This window comes from Penaeus monodon, chromosome 41 (assembly GCF_015228065.2).
Source record: "Penaeus monodon isolate SGIC_2016 chromosome 41, NSTDA_Pmon_1, whole genome shotgun sequence".
NCBI lineage: Eukaryota > Metazoa > Arthropoda > Malacostraca > Decapoda > Penaeidae > Penaeus > Penaeus monodon.
Window position 1 is genome coordinate 18427839 of NC_051426.1, and position 10000 is coordinate 18437838.

Below are 10000 nucleotides of genomic sequence, written 5' to 3' on the forward strand. Positions count from 1 at the left end.
TTTTTATGTATCGGTGTTTTACGGAACTTATGGTCTTGTTTTTGTGTGTTTTTTCTGGTGCTTTTATCTTCGGTACTTTGTTACGAGCGATCCCATGGTTGTTTTAGGAATTTGCTGTTTGCCTTTTGTGACTGCGTGAAAGTTTATGTATGGAGGAGTTGTTCGAAAGAGGTCATGCAGTTTACTTGTTTTTCATTTGTATATATGGACTGTTTTATGATCGTTTTCGTTTTAGCAAGATTTTTTTTTTACTTGCGTATGTTTTGTGATTACTTCAGTATGTCTCTGAATGTTTATGTGTTTATTTTAGTGAATTTTGTGCAAGTGTTTTGATACGTGTTTTATGCTTGTTTTTAGTGAATCTTTAAGCGAATGTTTTAATAACTGTCTGCGTGTTTTATGCGTTTTGTCTATTATAGTGAGTTTTTAAGTGGATGATTCTATGCTTGCGCATGGGTGTTTTAGAATGTTTTTACCAGTGCTTCAATGGGAGTTTTATGTATGTTTTAGTATGTTTTAAGCAAATGTTTCTATGATTGTGATTTTTTTATGTGCGGGTGTTTTATAAGTGCTTCAGTTAGTTTTACGTCTGTTTTAATGAGATTTTAGAAGTGTCTTATAAATGTGATTTGTCGTGTTTTGTCTGTTTCTGTGCGAGTGTACTATAAGTAATATTAACGTGCATCTGAAGTTTGTGAATTTGATCTCATGAATCTAGTGTTTGCTCTGAGACCGTGTGATTGTATTATTTAGCTGTATGAGTAACCGTACGTTTTTGTGAGTAATCGGGTAGTACAGTGCTTCTATAGATTTGTTGAGTGTGTCCTAGGTGTCTTGTTGCTCTGGAGTTGCTCTGACTATAATTGTAATATTAGCACGATTCGGACACGAGCCATGGGTCGAAGGAACGGTGGAAGTCGGAACAACAGTCCGTGCCAGATTCAGATGACCGAGGGCATCGAGAGACTTCCAGAACTTTCAGTGATGGAAGAGCTTTTTCAAAAGATCTCTCAGCTCACACTGGAGGTCCAGAGTCTGCGCCAGCAGAATAATGAGCTAGAAGCTCGTCTATCTCGTCCTTCGACCCCCGTTTCTGTCAGGGAGTTTGTGGTGCAGAGGGATCCAATTCCACAGTTTAAGGCGGAGGTTAGTCTGCCCACCCCCTTAAACGGAACCAAGAGGTCGGAGATGGCTTCGGAGTGTCGAGAACCACACTCGACCTCAGACAGATTCAGCTTTTATTAAAGCTGCGAAGGCTTCGTGCAAGGGTGCGGCAGAGCTGATAGTAAATTCTCCCCTCTTTGAAAATATTGTATCCTGGCTTGAATTTAAAGAAAGGCTTAGGCAGAAATTCAGAGGAACTGGTACGTCATCTAATTTTTATCACGTGCTTCATAATCAGAAGCTACAACCTGGTCAAGCACCTATGGATTTTTATCTGATTTTGGAAGGCATAGTGTACCAGGGATTACGGGATTACCCTCAGGCTATTTGTGATCTAGATGACCTTATCAGACGGGTCTTTTTGCAAGGACTTCCTCGATGGATCAGGGAAGCAGTTGTGGTGAAGGAAGAGTCAGAGCTTTGTAATCTTGTTGAGACTACGCAGAGAGTTTGGAGTTTCAGGGAAAGTGAAGGTCCTAGGGTAAGCCCTCCTGGTAGATAGCTTTTCCGATCACGGGCTCTTGCAGCAGCCGAGGTAGACCCTCCTCGGAAGTACTGTCGTTACCACAAGAACCACGAGCATGATAGCTCAGAGTGTCGTGTGTTGAGTGCAAGGAGGAAGTGCTTTGCCTGTGGTGAGCCAGGTCACTTTGCACGGCAGTGTCCCTTTTTATCGCGCCATGTCGGGAGTGGCAGCGACACCGTCACTGGCGAGCACAGAGGTGCTGTTAACCACTGACTGTAAGAGTGAGGTTCCTGAAAAACTTGCAGGTTGCCCTATGTTTTACCTAATGATTAATGGGTTTAAGATGAAGTGTTTTGTCGACACAGGGTTTGAGGTGACCATTGTCAAGGGGATGGCTGCAGGAAAGACGGGAATAAAATGTGAGAAAGAATCTTTTAAAGATTTCTGGTAAGACTATTCCATTTCTGGATGGAAGTTTGGCAATTTTTAGTGTGAATGAACGAATTTGTATTAAACATAAAGCGTGTATCTTGGAAGGTATTTCCTTTTCTGGAGTTCTTTTGGGCATGGATCTCTTTAGACGTTTTAACTTCAGGCTCGAGTGCTTTTCTGACCAGAGTAGAGAGGATTTATTGGTCTTGCAAGGTTAGAAGTTCCCAGTTTTATATACTGATGCCCAGTCATTATAAGTTGTTCTTGTTGTGGTACACCACAAGCAGTCAAGGTCACTACCTGCTTCACAGGTAGCACATGTTGCTGTACCTGCTTTTGTGCCGCCTCGTTGGGGGCGCTTTGTCAAATGTAGCGTTTCTAGGGGTATGCAAGCTGCCAAGGAACTTATGGTTTCTGGTATCGAGTGTCCCTTGGTGGTACCTAGGTCTCTACAAGAGGTTAAAAAGGGCCGCATTAAATTAAAGTCTGGGCAGTAAATGAGACTGCACGCCCTATAAAGTCAAGAAATGGACGAAGGTTAGCTATAGTAGAAAACAATGTATAGGTCTTCTCACTTGAGGCTGGAAGCACATATGTAGATGATAAGCAAAATGAAGGTGATGTTAGTGTTTGTGAAACTGTGAAAAGTGCCAGTGTCAGTGGTGTAGATTGTGAAAATGCCAATGTGAGTGCCAAGGGTGCTGTTGTTAATATTGCAGTGTCAAATAGAACTAAAATTAGTAAAGGTGCTGAGATAGAAAGGCTAGCATTCTTGGAACTTCTTTCCAGTATGCTGTAGAGGAGCAAGCTTTGGGGGCAGAGCTCTTCTTGGGTGATAATGTTGATCCTGAACTGGGTGAGGGATTTATTGATGATGACTTTGACACCTTTGATGCTGTTGGTGACTTTGGGAGTGCAGATGATTACATCATTCTGCCAGATGTGGATCCCCCACCTTGCAATGTGGCGACACAAACACCACTTGGTATTGAACTGTCAGGTGCAGCTGCTAACTGCTCTGAAGATGAAGTTCACCTAGGTGATGCTGAGCTTGTGACGATTTTAAGTGAGGTTGATCTGGGTCACCTCAGTCTTGGGCAGCAACAGCAACTAAGGCAATTGCTAATTAAGTACATGACATTATTTGATGCGCAGGCCAGGTTGGGAACTGTACCTGGTATCTTTCATACTATAAAAACAAAAGAGGGTGAAGATCCACTATGTGTATGACAATGGCGTCTCCCAGAAGTTTCTAAAAAGTTCATTAGAGAGGAATGTGACAATATGCTTGCAATCCCCAATCGTTCTCGTGAGAAAGAAAGATGGGTCCACCCGTTTCTGTATAGACTACAGAGGTCTCAGCATTACAGAGCAGGATGCTTATCCAGTGCCACGCATTGATGAGCTCATTGATCATCTGTATCTGAGGAGTGTTTTAGGACAGGATTAAAGATCTCTGCAGCCAAATCAGGGCTCTGAGACACAATGTGCCTGTCCAGGGAAGACCTAGAATGGGTTCAGGTCTTCCAATACCTTGGGGAGACCCTCTCCTTCCAAACAGAGGTCCATTACCTGGCTGACCCTTGTCCCGGCCACCACGGTAAGCATTCAGTGACAGTGAATTAATTGAGACAGCTATAAATACTGACACAGCCGGGCCACATATATGAAAGGCCCAGACGAAGCCCACTCAATAAAGCACTCTGATGGATCTACAGTATCAAGCGACAACTTTTTTGTTGTGCTCACTCTTACTGAAAGAGCTTCTGTGCTTCTTAACCTTGAATGATGCAGCTCGAGAAACTTCGTATTTAGTGCCCTGACTGGATGGAGCGTAATAAAACCTTTCTCAGGGGATGGATAAGCGTCCTTGGTCGTGATTTCCTTTTTCTGGACTGGGTGGAGGAATGGGAGCCATTTTTTGAGCTAGGGAGCATCAATACGTTTTAATACTTCTTTCATATCTTTCGACCTTCTCCCTTTGTTCATTTTATTTTAAACCAAGTTTTAAGTTTTTACTCTAAGTTCCCTAGGAACTTTTAGCCAGAGAGCTCGCCATTTACGCTGCTTTACGCCTCGGCGCACTTGTAGCCGGGCTCACGAGCGTGGATGTCGACTGTTTGTCTTTTGTTGTTTGATGTTTCTCTACAGTACTTGAGGGTGAAGAAAACTGACGAAAATTTAAGTAGGTCAACTGGAGAACAAAATAAATGGGAATTCTTCATGATCCTCTGCCCCACATACCAGGCTCCTTCAGAGAGATTATTGCCACCGAACATGTGAATACAGAGACAAAATAAATAGTTGTACTCTACAAATCGTAAAAATAATCTCATTCTTTTACATAGGTGATATGCTCCACAGCAATAATTAGGGTAATTATGATAATAATGATCAAGACAAAAATGATGATAAAAATGAGAATAATGAGAATTTTTATAAAATGTTATTATTATCATTGTTAGTATTATTATTACTTTTGTTATTGCAATAAAAGATATCACAACTGTAATAATAACAATAATAATGATAATAGTGAAAAAAATAATGATAATAATTATTATAACATTGTTATTATTACCATTATTATTATTAGTATCATTCTTATTATTATCACTATTATTATTATCATTGTTATTATTACCATTATCATTATTATCATTCTTATTATTATCATTATTATTCTTATTAGAAATAATATTAAAAAAATACATATTATAACTATATAACTAAAATAATAACAATAATAATGAAAATAATGATAATAATAATGATCATAATATCGTTTTTATTGTTGTTATTACTATGATTATTATATTTTTGTTATTTCTACAATTAGTATAATCACCACAAATATATATATCCTGATAATTACAATACTAATGATAATAATAAATATGTAAATGAAAATTGTTATTATTATTATTATTATTATTATTATTATTATTATTATTATTATTATTTTCATTATCATTATTATTTTTATTGTTTTTATTATTATTATTATTATTTCTAATAATAGCATAATGACCAAAAAATATATATATGGCGGCAAGGATGACAGTAATAATGACAATAATGATAATAATTACAGGAATGATGATAATGACGACAATGAAGATGATAATGATGATGATAATGGTTGTAATAATGATAATGATGGTGATAATGATGATAATGACAATACCAATGTCCATTAATAATAGAACAAAAGGAAAAATCCCCAAAAGTCGAAGAAGTGGATTTCAATGAAGATTTTGCTAGTTATTGGGGTATTTTGACTTTTGAATTTTGATGAAGTTATAACTATGATAATAATTTTGATAATAATAGTAATAATAAAAATAATAATAATTATAAATAATAACAATAATAATAATAATAACAACAAAAACAACAACAATGATAATAATAATAACAACAACAACAACAATAATAATAATAATAATAATATTATTATTATCCTTATTATTATTATTACTACTACAACTACTTTTCTTATTGCAACTTTGATAATAATGGGAATAACTGCAGTAATGGTAATAATAATGATAATAATAATAATAATAATAATAATAATAATAATGATAATAATAACAATAATAATAATTTTCTTGTTGCAATAAAAAATATATCTGTAATAATGACAATAATTATGATATTATTATATGATATTATAATATTATTATTATGATTAATATCATTGTTATTATCATTATTATTATTATTATTATAATTATTATTACAATAATAACGATAATAGTGAAAATAATGATAATAATACTGATTATATCGTTATTATAATAATAACAATATAATAATAATAATGATAGTAATAATAGTAATTATTATTATTACTATTATTATTATTGTTATTATTATTATTATCACTATTATCATTATTATTGTCATTATTACAGTTATAATATCTTTTATTGCAATAACAAAATTATTATTATTATTATTATTAGTAATAATAATAATAATAAAAAAAAAATAATAATGATAATAATAATAATGATAATCATGATAATAATAATAATAATAATATTATTATTATGATTATTATTATAACTATCATCATCATTTTTACTATTATTGCAATTATTTCCATTATTATCAAAATTATTATAATAATTATAATTTTATCAAAATTCTCATTATTCTCATTTTTATCATCACTATTGTCATGATTTACAGTTATGATTATTATTATCATAATTACCCCAACAACTACCAAAATCACTGAATTCGAAAAAACAGCATTTTAGAAGTCTCAAAAGGCTATATTTCGCTAAATTTTGCCGCTTTTTCGACTTTGGGGAATGTTTTTTTTCTTTTTTTCTATTATAAATAGACACTAGTTTAGCTATCATCATCATCATCATTATCGTCATTATCATCATTATTGTATTTCTTTCCTTTTTCTTATTTTTATTATTAATGGACACAACTATTTATATTATCATCATTACCATCATCATTATCATCATTATTACCATTATCATCATTATTGTCATCATTATCATCATTACTGTAAGTATTATCATAATTGTTGCCATTATTGCCGTCATTTATATTTTTTTGGTCATTAGTAGAACTAATGATAATAATAATAATAATAATAAAACAATAATAATGATAACCACAAAAATCGAATTTTCATTTTCATTATAATTATCATTATTATCATTATTATTGGAATTATTGTGGCCATATATTTTTTTAGTGATTATACTAATGGTACAAATAATAAAATGAATAATAACAATAATAGCAATAATAATAACAATAACGATATTATAATCATTATTATTATCATTATTTTCATTACAGTCGTTATTATTGTAATTATTACAATTATAATATATCCTTTTTTATTACAATACTACTTCTAATAATAATCATAATGATAATAATAACAATATAATAATAATAATAATGATAACAATAATAATAATATTATTATTATTATCATTATCATTATTATTATTATTATCATCATCATTATTATTATTATTATTATTATAATTATCATTATTATCACTATTATCATTATTATTGTCATTATTACAGTTATAATATTTTTTATTGCAATAACAAAAGTAGCAGTAGTAGCAATAATAATAATAATAATAATAATAATAATATTGTTATAATAATTTTGATAATAGGGAATAATTGCAATAATAATAATAATAGTAATGATAATAATAATAATAATAATAACAACAATAATAATAACAACAACAATAATAATAATGATATTATTATTATCATTATTATTATTATTATTATTATTATTATCATTATTATTGCAATTATTCCCTATTATCAAAATTATTATAACAATTATAATTTTATCAAAATTCTCATTATTCACATTTTTATCATCATTATTCTCATGATTGACACAGTTATGATCATTGTTATCATAATTACCCTAATAACCACCAAAATCCTTATTGAAAGCGAAGAAACGGCATTTTGTAGTCTACTCTTAAAAGGCTATATTTCGCTAGATTTTGCCACTTTTTCGACTTTGGGGATTTTTTAAAAATTATTATTATAAATGGACACTAGTATTGCTATCATCATCATCATCATCATTATTATCGTCATTATCATCATTACTCTAATTATTATCATTATTTTTGTCATCATTGCCGCCATTTATATTTTTTGGTCATTATGCTATTACTAGGAATGATAATAATAATAATAATAATAATAATATTAATAATAATAATAATAAAAGCAATAATAATAACAAAAACAGCATTTTCATTTTTAGTATAATTATCATTATTATCATTATTATTGTAATTATTGCGGCCATATATACTTTTTTTTATTAATTATACTAATGGTACAAATAATAAAAATAATAATAAGAATAATAGTAACAATAATAACAATAATAACGATTTTATAATCAATATTATTATAATTATTCAAATTTTTATTGTAATTATTACAGTTATAATATAACCTTTTTTATAATAGTATTACTACAAATAATAATCATAATGATAATAACAATATAGTAATGATAATAATAATAATAATAATAATAATAATAATTATTATTATTATCATTGTAGCGGGCGTAGACCTTGTAGACATCAATATGTCTGGTTGAGTTCGGGGTCAACCGAGAATATAGATTTTATTTGGGAAAAGATTCGTCTGCAGTGAACAGATGTAAGGTTCCAGGCCTACGGCATGCTGCCACCACCCGATTAGTAGGTTCGGGAACCGTGCGTGTTGTGTATGGGGGTGTGAATGTTGTATGAAAGAAGGGTGGAAGGAAAGTGCATGATGTATGTGCTGAATGTTGGATGTGTACGTGTGTAAATGTGAAAAGGGAGATAGCGTAGGCTGAGCGTCTGCGTGGACGTGTTTGGAAGAAAAGCGCAAGATCATAAAATTCTTCCTCTTCCCTTCAGTTTGAGCATCCACCTGCTGGAAGTGGGAACCCAGATATTGCAAAGTTATGGTCTGTTCTAGAGTATCAGCTTACTATACTCCGATTCATCTAGCCTTCTTACAGCCTTCAGGGGTTGCGAGATAGAGTAACCAGCAATGTGCTGTTAAGGAGACCCGAGCCCAGGAACGTTTCAAGCATTCAGCCTTGGTCAGAAACAGAACTTAAGATGTCGTAAATATTATTTGTTCATTTGACTGAGACCGAGTGAAAGCTCTACGATGGTATGATATTTATTTATTGAGCAAAACGCACTCATTAGGGAGGTCTATAGGAATTCAGTCATAGGAAATTATTATAGGTGTGTACATCACCAATTTGCTCACAGCGGGGGTGATGCACGTGAAAGCCACACCAGATATACTCAAAAATGACTCACCAATGTAATTTCACTCCTAAGTTGGCATCCCAACTCCATACGTATTTTTAATCGGAGTGTTAGCACGAACACATATCAATCCCTAATATGAACAAGTTAATTTCCAACCCAAAATGGAGATTAACTAAAAAAAAAAAGCAAAACAAACTAGTACTGATAAACTCTGCATAAAACACTTGTGTAAACCATAAGAAATAATTAGAAATATCATGTAAGAAACATAATTTAGCGTCGAAGGCCAAATAAAAGAAAATAACACCAAAGGGGACCACAAGATCACGGACTGCCTGACACCCACAAGGTGTCAGGCAGGTATCAAGACAACAAATCAAGACAAAGTAAAAGAAAGTAAAAAGTAAAATAAAATGGCCCTGAAAGTATTATGGGCGAGACTTAGTAAAATAAACCTTCCTCCCGGGAGGTACGGATCCTCGAGCTGAGGGAAGGAAACTAAGTATTCACTTAGTTTAAAATCAAGAAATGGCACACTGGAGGTACGGATCCTCAAGCAGTGTTCCTTCTATGTGAAGTGGTCCTTTTGTACTCTTGACACTTTGAGTTCACAAAGTGCAGCTTTGGGACATAGTAAAAGAGTGCACCCCACAGATGATGATGTAGTGTGTCACACGCCAAAGTCCAAAAGAGACCAGGTGTCTCCTACACACAACCACTAAATAATACTTAGCTTTGTGGAGACAAACTCGGCAAATCCTGGCGCGAAGCAAGGTAAATCCACAAAGCAAGAGAGCACACGAAAACACCGAGAACGGGATCTCAGTACACACACAAGTCAGGACCGAACTGTCTTCCCCTCACAAAACGAGGGGTATTTATACCCGAAAAAGACCCCCCAGGCCATGCCCTAAGCATGGCGCGAAAAGAAGATAAGCGAAGTATCGGATGGCCAACCCGATAGTTCGGTAGTCCAAACAACCCAAAGGACCCGAACCACCATGAAAAGAGAGGGAGAGAAAGAAAGAAAAATATATGTAACGACCATTACTCTCTTCAGGGGTTATATTGACACTTTGGAAGGAAAGAATATTTAGGATGTACATTTCGGGCTGTAACT